The sequence below is a fragment of the Triturus cristatus genome, chromosome 4_1, assembly GCF_964204655.1.
Source record: "Triturus cristatus chromosome 4_1, aTriCri1.1, whole genome shotgun sequence".
NCBI classification, from domain to species: domain Eukaryota; kingdom Metazoa; phylum Chordata; class Amphibia; order Caudata; family Salamandridae; genus Triturus; species Triturus cristatus.
Genome location: NC_140585.1, coordinates 322,888,104 through 322,900,460, shown reverse-complemented (window position 1 = coordinate 322,900,460; position 12,357 = coordinate 322,888,104). Strand labels below are relative to the sequence as shown.

The following is a 12,357-nucleotide window of genomic DNA, read 5'->3' as shown; positions in this document are numbered from 1 at the left end:
TGTACCTGCATCGTGTAATCAGGGAACATCATTAGCTGTTGATTCTGCACTTTTATTTCAGTGAGCTTGCAGGTTTCCCTTAATATGGTTTCTCTGTCCCTGTAGTTGAGCAGTCTGAAGAGTAGTGGTCTCCGTCTGGCTCCTAGGGACGACGGTCGGGCCGGCACCCTGTACGCTCGCTCTACCACAAACGGATGCAAGAGTGCCTCTTCCGGGAGAAGTTCTCGTAGACAGTGTTCCACATATGTGATTGGGTCCTGTCCCTCTCCAGCTTCTGAAAGACCTACCAGGAGTATATTATTGCGTCTCGAGTGGCCTTCTGCAACTTCTACTCTGTCCTCTAGGGTATCCATTCTGTCCATAATATCCTGTAGCACTGCTGCATGACTGCAAATGATTGGTTTCCCTTCAGTCAGGGCCTGCAGATTGGTTTGGACTCTCTCGGTTAGCTACTGATGGTCTGCTCTCAGTGAGGTGAAGTCAGACGCAACTTTGTCGATTCTGGATTCCAGTGAGTTTCAGGTATAGTCTAGGGCAGCTCCTATCTTTTCCACCGCTGCCAAGACTGAGTCAAGTTTTGCGGAGAGTGCTGTGTTTGGGGCCTCCCGGTCCCGTCCTCCTCAGTGCGTTGGGCCCCATGCATTTCAAGTTGCATGGCCGCCTGCTGCATGTTGGTTCGCAGGCGTCCCATGGCCAATTGTTGCACAGTGGGCATGCAGGTTTTCTGCAGAATTAGCGCCCATGGGTTGTTGGTTGTGTCCAGTTGGGTGTATACTGCTTGAAGGAAGAGATGTTGACGGTCTATCTGGTTGCTTTTTTACAGGTGGTGATTAGTTGGGCGCCTTTTGTGGCAAGCATGTGTTGGTGTTTACTGCCCTTGTATTGGTTAGGCTCCGCATATTTCCTATTTCATGTGCTTCTTAATAAAACATTGGTTCGGCTGAATTAAATTACATACAGAAATGATGGAATAGGTGTTGTCAGACTATTATTCAAGCTTGTACAAAGATTTGGTCTTTGCAGAATATGTGTCTGCTCTATTAGGACTCTTTCTATATTGATTAATTCTACACAGGATTCTCTGTATTTACATTGTATCCCTAATGAGTTCCAGGTGAACACCTGTTCTTATATACAACGTTTAAACCCTAGTTCACGTGGATATATTGTGTTACTCTTGTTTATTTGTAGAAAGATATAGGCAAGTAAAAAACGCTTTTCCTATAGAAACCCAGTCTTAACTATAACTAGAATATATATATATAATATACCACACTGTGGTAACACTCTGTAGTTATAGTTAGGGTGACCAGAGATGGGGATTTTTCAGATTTATTTTGTAATTAACATTGCACCCGTTTGATGAATGTGTGTAAAACTTTACAGACCCCTCTGAGGTGGAGCTGGAGTGTGTGTGGTGCCGCGGCTCCGTGTGGGGTCTCGGTGGGGGGCGTGGGCCACCTGTGGTGCTTCAGAGGGCACTGTGGAGTCCTGCCTGTTGCCCGACCTGAGAAGAACGAAGTGGTGGACATCCTCTGCGGAGCGGTGAGCGGGGGCCAGCAGGCCTCTGTTGGTCCTGGGGATTTCGGCAGCCCTGTTGGCCTTGGACTTCGCCTGCCTGTTGGGGCGCTGCGGCCCAGCAGGCGCGCAGCCTGAGGGGGGGTGACCCCATGTCGCCCCTGTTGCCCCATGGCCTTGCCCTGAACTTACCTTGTGCACTACTGGTGGCGGGGCCCTTCCACCACCACCCTGCTGCCTGGCCCGGTGCCACTGGAGTGGCGAGAGTTCACCTGCAGGGCTGCTGACCAGGGAGGTGGCCGCGTGACACCTTGAGGGCCGCATTGGTCATCGCTGGTGCTGGAGACTGCCACAGGGGGGGCGGCCTCCTGGATGAGGTGCTCTTCCGTCGCCCCCCCGGCGCTGGGTGGACGTAGCTGACTCCAGAGGCCCTGCCTGAGCCCACGCGAGGAGGTCCCATCCGAGCCCCACTGAGCCCAGCGGCCTTGGCCGCTACTGCTGGTGCTGCTGGTTGTTGGCTGCTGGAGGTCGCAATTCTTGAACAGGCCCGCAGGTAAGAAGTGGGGGCGCGATAGTGTCTGGTCTGGGGGGGGTGCGTCGGCTGTCAATAGGGCAGCAGGTGGGGCGCGGGGGGCCCTTGGCTGGTGTGGCACCTACCCCCTCACCCCCGCTCCTGGTGGGCCATGCAGGACTTGCTAGTGGGGGGAGCTGGCCCCTTTTGACTGGCGATGGTGGCGGCGTAGCCCGCTGGCTTACCCTCCTGGGCCCGGGGTGTGGGTGCGAGCGCTTCGGCCGCCATTTTGGGTGGCAGTGTTCCAAGATGGCTGTGGATGGAGGCCTGGTGGCTCCCGTGGGGCTGCGATTGTAATCACTGAAGCAGGACTCGGTGGTCCCCCACTCACCCCTTGGGCCACCAACGCATCCCAGGGCGCAAGTGCATGTACTAAACCCTTCCGGGATCCGGTGACCCTCCTGAATTTCTTCCGCTTCTGCTGTGTTTCTTGCCCCGGTGGGCTGTTCTGTGGCTCCTGCGGAGGGGGTTCAGCCTGTGGCCCTTGATTACGACCCTTCCTTCCGGCTCCTCTATGCTGGCTGCGCTTCTTGGGTGGCGGCTTGGGCTGTCCCGGGTCGTCACATCGGCTGCCTGCAATTCACGGCTCCCAGGGTCGATTCTGCTGCTTCACTGACCTTCCAGTGTGGGGCCCCGCCGGGGGGTCCTCGGGGCCCGTCCTTCCCCGGGGGTTGAACATGGGTAGAACGGACAGATCAGCAAAGGTCCCTGCCACCCAGGTGAAAAGGGACTGCTTCACCACCCAGGGGGGGCTTCTGGGGGAGTGGCTGGAGAGGAGGCTCTGCCGTCCGCCGAACTGGCCGCCATCCTCCAGGCCATTTACGCTTCCCAAACTTCGGTGGAGGGCAAGTTCGCAGTAGTGAGGGTGGACATGACTCTCATCAGGCAGGATCTTCGCAACGCGAACGCCCGGATTAAAGAGACTGAGTCCAGGATCTCCTCTGTGGAAGATGACGTGCAGCAACTTAAGGGGCAGGTGGCCCGTCTTCAGTCTCATACTCAAGAGTTGCATCTTCGGGCGGAGGACGCTGAAAACAGGTCTAGATGCAACAACCTCTGCCTGGTGGGCTTTCCGTAGGGAGTGGAGCAGGGACGTACAGTGGACTTTTTGAAGTAGTGGCTGAGGTCATGGGTCCCAGGGGGATCCTTATCCCCTTGGTTTGCAATCGAGTGAGCTCATCGGTCACTGGCCCCCAGACCAATGCCGGGTGCTCCTCCCCGCCCGATCATAATGCGGGTTCTTAACTTCAAGGACCGCGACATCATCTTGTCTGAAGTCCGTACGCAGCAACGGCTCCTCCACGATAACTGCGCCATTATGATCTTTCCAGACTATACCCGAGAGCTCCAGGGCCAGCATCGCTCGTTCGTTGAGGTTAAGCAGAAGTTGAGGGCGCTTAACATTCAGTATCGTTCCTCTTCCCGGGTCGTCTGCGGGTGGTGTTTGCGAATAAGACATTGTTTTTTGACAGCCCGGCTGTGGCTTGTACATGGGCAACGGAGGAATGCCCTCTGCGAGCTGAGGGTTGTTCCCCGGGCGGGGGCGATGCGGGGGCGGGCTCGGCCGTCCTGCTTCCTCTGCCCCCCAGCCTCCGCGTAATCGATCCCACAGGCGCCGTGATCGGAGGCGGGCCCGCTCGGACTCCCCGCCAGGTCACTCACAGCAATCACCCCAAGTCGCAGAGGGAATGCCGACTGGGCGGTGTTCTGGTTCCGCTGGCTGACTGGACAGGCGGAGATGATGCATCCCGGTCCTCTGCGATTGACCTCCCGGACACGGATCTTTCCTGTAGCCCAATGCTTTTGAGGGACCCTGCTTGAGCCGGTCTCTGCCGTAGCAAGCGAACACTCCCACCACTGCGCGCCCCCAAGCATGTTTGCATACCCAAATCCATCTGCTCAGCCTAGACCAGGAAACCCCTATCATGACAGATAACAATTCCCCCATGGCATCTCTCCATGTGTTGTCGTGGAATGTCAATGGCCTGTTGGACCGCCACAAACGCACAGAGGTCCTACGGTATGTGCAACATCTCCACATAGATATCCTCATGCTTCAAGAATCACATCTCTTAGGTAACTGCTGCCCCTTCTTACCTCGCTATGGCTATGATAGGGTATGGCACTCTGGCTTCTCTAGGGGCTAACGAGGAGTTGCCATCCTCCTGCGGCGTACACATGTCGGTATATGTCCCCCTCTCCATGCTCGCGACCACACTCGCGCACACTGCTGCCCTGCTGCACAATGTGCCCGCTGGCAATATGGTAATTGCCGGTGACTTTAATGCAGTCTTAGCCCCGGCCCTCGACACAGCGGGACCTTCATCTGCTGCCCGGGCGTCGAGTGCGAAACAACTGAAAAACTGGTCTGAGTCCCTGGGGCTCTGCGATGCATGGCGCACATGGCACCCGCACAGCACCCGCTTTACACATACCTCCGCGGCTCACCACACCCAAGCACGCATAGATGTGATCTTTATCCCCGTGCCCGACTGCTCTATGATCCTTGATGTCCGCATCCTGCCCAGAGGCATTTCAGATCACTCCCCGATACTCCTTAGCACAGGGCCCACCCCTCCCTCGCCCGCCAAACATGGAGGATGAACGCCTGGTTTCTCCAGGATAAAGACTTTAAGCAGGTGGTGGGGACACAGCTTAAACGTTACTTTGCTACCAACAAGGGCTCGGTGGCCTCCCCGGGCACCCTATGGGAGGCAGGGAAGGCGACCATACAAGGTTTCGCAAAACGACAGCTTAAGCTCCAGAGGCAGTCGCAGGTGCAGGAGATCACTTTCAAGGAAGCGCAGGCGCTTTGCTTGGGACAGCTGTTGTCCACGTCAGAAGACGCTGCCCAGACCCTACAAGTAGCCCTCATCCGGGATGACATTAGGCAACTGCCCTTGGATAAAGCCGAGCTCCTCTGGAGGTCCTCGGTAGCAAGAGTTTACAGTTGGGGGGACAAGAACAGCACGATCTTACACAGATTGGCCACACATCCCAGGGCGAACCGTATCATCCCAGAGGTGATTGACGCTGCAGGGGCGGTGCAGTGTGCTCCAGTGGTGATGGCAAATACCTTTGCTGCATACTACCGGAGGCTGTACACAGCCCACAACCCCGAGCTGTCTGTTGCAGCCCTCCTAGCCCAGGGTAGGGTGAGCCTTCCTAAGCCGGACTCAGCCGCTCAGAAGGACCTAGAGCAACCAATCTCCCTGAAAGAAATTGAAGAGGCAATCACCCTGGTTTCCCCAGGTAAGACCCCGGGTACGGATGGCCTTCCGCAGCATTCCGAGGCACCCAAGCGCCCCACCCGGCCAACTTCTTTAAAGAAGCCGTGGAGAGAGGATCCTTCCCGCCAGAAACGGACATTGCCACCATCATGGTTATCCTGAAATCCCAGCCTCCCTCCCGGTTGTGCGCCGAGTATCGCCCCATATCCCTCCTCAACACTGAAATCAAGCTTTATGCTACCATTCTGGCCCAGCGACTGAAACCATACTTGGCCTTACTGGTGCACCTGGCTCAATGTGGGTTCATGCCTCAGCGTGGGACCTGCCACTGTCTCCGCAGGCTGCAACTAGCTCTGGCACACCGGCACCTGCTTACTCCTGTCCATAGACTTTGAAAAACCGTGTGAGTTGGTGGACTGGACATACCTGCAGGGCATGCTGTCCAAGATAGGGTTCGGGCCCCACTTCCGTTCTCTGGTCCGGGTCCTGTACACTCGCCCAAGAGCGCGAGTGTTGGTCAACGGGGTACTGTCGTAGGCCTTCCCTATTGCCAGGGGCACTAGGCAGGGATGTCCCCTTTCTCCCCTGCTATTTAACCTGGCGATGGAACCCTTGGCATCCATGGTGCGGGCTGAAGACCGCCTCCGCGGATGGGAATGGCCCAATACTGACACGGACAAGATCCCCTTATACGTGGACGATGTCCTTGTCTTCCTGTCCGACCCAGCCTCCTCCGGGCCACATTGCTTCCGGATCTTGCACTCTTTCGAGCAGGCCTCAGGGCTGCGGTTAAATCCCAGGAAATCATTGCTGGTTCCTCTGCATCTCTCTAGAGAATGCTTTGACTGGAAGTCTACCATACCACTCCAGAGGTAGTCCTTTAAATATCTGGGGATTTGGATTACCCTGCTTCCTGAGTTGGGCTGGTCCCTCAATGTAGCCCGCTAGTTTAGAAGGCCAAGGTTGACCTTCTTAAATGGAAAGCGCTGCCTCTGAAACCCCTGGGGTGGGTGGCTCTGTTTAAAATTATGATCTTCCCCAGATTCCTCTACATCCTGCAGAATACCTCCTTCTGTTTTCCCAAGACTTGGTTTCGGGAACTGGATAGTCTAATCACCAAGTTTCTCTGGAGCAGAGGATGGGCATGCGTGGCTCTGTCTGTTTGCCAGATTCCCTCCTACGATGGCGGTATGGGGATGTCACACTTGTATCTGTACTTTTTGGCGGTATGTCTCCTGGTAGTCCACGATTGGTTTAATGGGGGCTGGTCAGACCCAGCCTACAGGCTTGAACCGAGTGACCTAGGGCTTGCGGACATCCAAGCCATGATGTATGGGGAGCCCATCCCAACTCGACTGCCTGATGTGACGCACTCTGTGTTGTTGGCCTGGCGGGCCTCGCTCCGTCACACTGGTTGGACGGGGAAGTTGACCCAATGTACTCCCCTCTGGCATGGGGCATGGCTTCGGGAGGTTAGTGGACTACAGAGGTTCAAAACTTGGGACCTTATTGGCATTTCCCAGATAGGGGATGTATGGACCAGGGGCCGTATGTTGCCCTTCCAGGAGCTACAAACCCACTACTCCTTACATTCATCCCAGTTTTATAAATATTTGCTGTTGAGACATGCCCTCCATATACATATTACGGACGAGACGAGGCTCCCCGAACATAGCCCCACTGAAGCTCAGACGTTGCTGGGAGACTTGGGTAGGGGGCGGTCTCCCGCATTTATCGCACCCTAGTTAACAATACCCCCACATCCCTAGATAGTTTGAGGGGTCAATGTGTGGAGTGGGTAGGCCCCCTTGATGAGGTGGATTGGCGTGATGCCCTCATGGCCCCAGAACAGTCACCGTCTCCGCTAAACTCAAGCTGATTCAGCTCTACTACTTGCACGCTGCATACCTCACCCCCTTACACCTGTATCGAGCGGGTTTGCGCCCAGATGCGTCATGCGTGAGATGTATCCAAGCACCGGCCGACTTCCTCCACATGGTTTGGTCGTGCCCCCGCTTAGGACAGTTCTAGCGATCTATTGAAGTGAAGCTAACAGAGGTACTGTGCTGGGAGGTCCCCCATGATCCACGTCACTCTTTGCTGGGGATCACCGATGGGCTGGACGCGTCCAGGAGTGACAAGTTATTTTTTAATATAGCTATGATGGTGGCCAAGCGGGACATAGCAGCGTCCTGGAAAATCCCTGACCCACCGACCCTGGAGAGGTGGCGTAGAGGGGTGGATTGGTGCGCAACCCAAGAAAGAGCCCTTTATAAAGCCAAGGGGTGCATCAAGAAATACCGCAGAGTGTGGGGGAAATGGTTGGGGAATGTGGAGGGTCTTGATTGACTTGGTTCCAGATCCTGTCTATGTAATTTTTGTGGGGTTCGTGATTGGGGGCTATGTCGCTTTTGTGAATGGATTCAACTTTGTGATTTCCATGTATTGGCTGAATTGTTTTCTGTGTTGTAAAATCAATAAAAATTTGCTTATCAAAAAAAACTTTGCAGACCTGCTGCCCCCCTTTGTTTTTGGGTGGACGGAAGGTTTTGCAGAGTGGCTTTAGGGCAGAGGTCCTCAATCTGTGGAGCGCGACCCCCGGGGGGGGGGGCATGGAGTCCTGGCAAGGGGGTCGCGCATTTGCAGGCCTCACTTCTGCCTGGAATTTAAAACACGTGCTCTTCCTTTTGAAAACCGGACAAGTCGCTAAAATGCTGCAGCTGAAGTTAATTGTCTCCTGTGCTGTGAAATGAAGAGGCTGAGCTGGGCCTGAAACAATCCTTCGTACCAGGGTGCCTGCTTACCTGAATGAAGTGCAAATGTGTGTTTTGAGGTAATCTGCAAATGTAAATGTGCTTGGGAGCAGTTCTGGCTTTAATTGCATTTTTTTTAGTGGTATTAAGAAGACGTAACAACTGGGCTGTGAAGTACGTGCTTTTAATTGCTTAGTACCTCTGAGGTGGTGTTATGCAGAAAAAAATGCATTACTTATGTTCTGGTATTACTAAAATCTACACTTTGGAAGCTCCATTATATCCTACAACTATTTGCATAGTTTGTAGCAGTCTACCTTATAATGTGTGTAATACAAGAACAAAATAATGACTTACACTTTCACAGTGCTTTCTGTCACAGGCTGTGACCTCATAGCACTAAAAATCCACAAGAGACTATTCCCCACTGCATCAACCAAATTTAGGGGCAGATTTACAAGGAACTGACGCATCTGCATAGAAGCGTCAGTTTCCATGCACCCGTGCCAAATGTTGTTGCACCACAATGGATGCGCTGTATTTACAATACAGTGCTCCATGGCACAAGGATTAACAGATGTGTCAGAAATACTGACACATCTGTTGGCACAAAAATGACGCATCGCTGGAATTGCTCATGAAAGTGATGCAGCTCCAGCAATGTGCCGCAACAGATAGGTGAATCTCACACAAAAAGCCCTGCGTCATTCCTTACGCCAGGAGTAGGGATTTTGAAGCAGTGAAGGCGTAGAGTGAGACAGTGAAATGTTGTAAATTTCACTGCGTTAGTTCTACATGGCTTTTTGTGTGGGAACGCCTAGCATGCATACATTATTCCTGGTGCAGGTAAAATGTGACGCAGGGCTTTACAATGTGACGCATCTCCCTCACATTGTAAATTGGTCGAATTGTTTGCGCCGCCGCTGAGTCAAAAAAAGTGACGCAATGGCGGCGCACGGGGTTTGTAAATCTGCTCCAAAATTCTGTGGCTCTCTGGTTACACACAGACATCTACAGTGCATTAACTAGTAGAGGTTTCCTATTGTACTACAGTGCATTTTCTACTGAGTTACAACTTTTAAAAATTTATTTTTTATGCAAGCTGTCCATTATTTTATATGTAGCTACCTGATGGTGAAAGACCTAAAAAACTAGCAAAATATTTTCGGGCTGATTTATGAGAGGCTTGAGCTGCTGTAAATATATGTGTGTTCATCTATTTTAATTTAGTTTATTTGTTATATTTAGTTAAAATGTATATTACATGTAATTTGTTTTGTTAAAATGAATTTTAATATTTAATATAATTAATATATAATATGTTATTATATATATATTTATATATATATGTCCATATACTCGAGCATCTGAATAAATCTTTAAATAACTTACGGTGTCAGTGTGCACCTCAATTGGTGACCTTTGTATTTGGTCACACACTGGGAATATATATATATATATATATATATATATTACCTACTGGCGGTCGCCAGTAGGTAGTTATAGTTAGGACCACGTTTCCATAGGAAATCCGCAACATTCTATTTTGAATAACTTTGGCGCCGGTTGACGAATCCTCGCGAATTTGTCAAAATAGGTGGGGCGCTACGCTCCGCTCCTACCCTGAAAGTCTCGGGGGGATTCGTCAAGCGGGGGCTGAGATAAAAGGGGGGTCCCAAAACGCGTTTTTCCCATGCATTTTTCCATAGGACCTTTAGACACAGCTACAGCCCGAACGGCTGAACAGAATTACTTGAAATTTGGCAGAGAGGTAGTCCTCAGGTCAAGGAAGTGCCTTTTGTAGGTTTGGTGTAAATCTGTTCAGTAGATTCTGAGAAAATAGCCTTTAAATCAATATATATATCTGTGGCAGCTTACGGTGCGCTTACGGTGCGCTTACCGTACGCGTACGGTGGCGTGCGCGAGCGCGATTCTGATTGGCCCTTAGATCTTAGTAAACATTCGAATCGGTCGAAACCAGGAAGCGGCGGCCGCCATTTTCTCTCTCGCACTCTGACAGGGGGTTGTAAAACAAAGTGCAAATCATGTAAAGGGGCTGTTTACACAGATCCCAAGCACCTAGCCATGTCGAGGGAGTCCCCAACGATCCCCCAAGCGAAAAAAGGCAATTTTAATTTTTTCGAAAATTTCGCCGATTACGCTTACCGTACGCGTACGGTAAGAAATAATAATAAAAAAATAATAATATCCACATTCTCCCCACCCCGTGTGCAAAAGGTGCCCGAGATAAACAAAACATATATTTTACCTGTCACAACGATGCTCATCATATGACCTCCATGTGCGCACGGTGCGCGAAGTGCATCGTGCGTTCATGTCCCATCTAGCGTAACGTGGGCACGCGGTGCGCGAAGCGCACTGTGCGCGCACGGTACGCGAAGCGCACCGTGCGCGCATGGAACGAACTGCGTTAAGTGGGCGCGCACGCCACAAATGGCGTAAAGTAACTTAGCATTTACAATTTCACTGAAAAAACCATAGGTTTCACACACGTTATAGTTAGGAATTAGCATTTAAAAAACCTTGCAAATTCACTGAATAAACCATAGGTTTCACACATGTTATAGTTAGCTGGACATTTTACTGATAAAAAACCAATGAAATTCCCCCGTTATAGTTACTGTAGGCAACTATAACTCACGCGACCGTAATCCTCTGCTGATGACATATGTGTCTTTATGAAAAAAAAATATTTGTAATATATGTATAGCTAAAATTTAATGGAAGAAGACATGGGCAAATAAGTGTCTAAATACAGTATTAGCATCAGCAGAGGATTGCGGTCGCGTGAGTTATAGTTGCCTACAGTAACTATAACGGGGGAATTTCATTGGTTTTTTATCAGTAAAATGTCCAGCTAACTATAACATGTGTGAAACCTATGGTTTTTTCAGTGAATTTGCAAGGTTTTTTAAATGCTAATTCCTAACTATAACGTGTGTGAAACCTATGGTTTTTTCAGTGAATATATATATATATATATATATATATATATATATATATATATATATATATATATATATATATATATGCATATATATAATATTTATATATATATATATATATATAATAAAATAGTATATATTAATTATATTAAATATTCAAATAAATTTTAATGAAACAAATTACATTTTGGTGCCGATTCCGATCCGGTAAAAAAAAATACCGTACGACTCGTATCCGTATTTTTTTACGTACGAGTCGTACAAGTCCCGTACAAACGCGAAGTACGATTCGTACTGTAAAAATACATACGAATCGTATCGGGAAAAGTCTACGAGACGTCCCCGGACAGTTTTACGTACGAGTCGTAAAACTGAAGTCCGAGTGCACATGTCCGATCCGTACCAGCGTCCCGAATACACAAGCGTATGGAAAACGTCCCGTACGGAGCGAACTATGTACGACCCCTACCCCGGGTACAATTGGGCCCGGGGTACGAGTCGTGCGGCCCCCCCACCCCACCCGCGCATGCCCGTGCCGTACCCCCCACCCCGGCACCCGCGCATGTTCGCGCCGTACCCCCCACCCCAGCACCCGCGTATGTACGCCCTGTACCCCAGCACCCGCGTATATGTATGCGCCGTACCCCCCACCCCAGCACCCGCGTATGTACACGCCGTACCCCAGCACCCGCATATGTAAGCGCCATACCCCCACCCCAGCACCCGCGTATGTATGCGCTGTACCCGCACCCCAGCACCCCCGTATGTACGCGCCGTACCCCAGCACCCGCGTATGTATGCGCCGTATCCCCCACCCCAGCACCCGCGTATGTACGCCCCGTACCCCTCACCCCAGCCCCATACTTGGACGCACCGTACCCCAACACCGTACCCCAGCATCGCGTATGTACAAATCGTACAACACCATTGCATATGTGATCACTGTACAACAACATAGCATATGTACGCACCTTACATACGCGAAAAGGACTCGTACTGAACCAGGACACTGTAAAACAGCACAAGGTGGGTCAATTCGACTCGCACAACACCACAAAACACGTCTACAGGGCAAAAAACGTCTAAAAGACTGACCTGGCACATCCAAACTGGCAAACAGAGGCCCAAACTCACAACCACCTCTTATAACACACCCACCAAAAGTTCAAAACCAGCCACACCCACAAATGGACCAATAAAAAGGACCCACACTCACAAACCATGAGCCTTTGCAACAGACCCACTGCTAAGACATCACACACAAACAACTGAACCCATACACCTTAACTTACACACCTTCACACAACCTCCTTCACACA

At 51.1% G+C, this 12,357-nt stretch overlaps 1 protein-coding gene and 1 long non-coding RNA gene across 3 annotated transcripts in view; one reads left to right on the top strand and one right to left on the bottom strand.

Annotated features, from left to right (window-relative positions):
* The window catches only part of LOC146854874 (uncharacterized), a 271,213-nt gene that overhangs the window by 55,383 nt on the left and 203,473 nt on the right, over positions 1–12,357 (top strand). The gene's annotated exons all lie outside the window — the stretch shown is intronic.
* The window catches only part of LOC146854875 (sodium- and chloride-dependent GABA transporter 2-like), a 494,662-nt gene that overhangs the window by 363,411 nt on the left and 118,894 nt on the right, over positions 1–12,357 (bottom strand). The gene's annotated exons all lie outside the window — the stretch shown is intronic.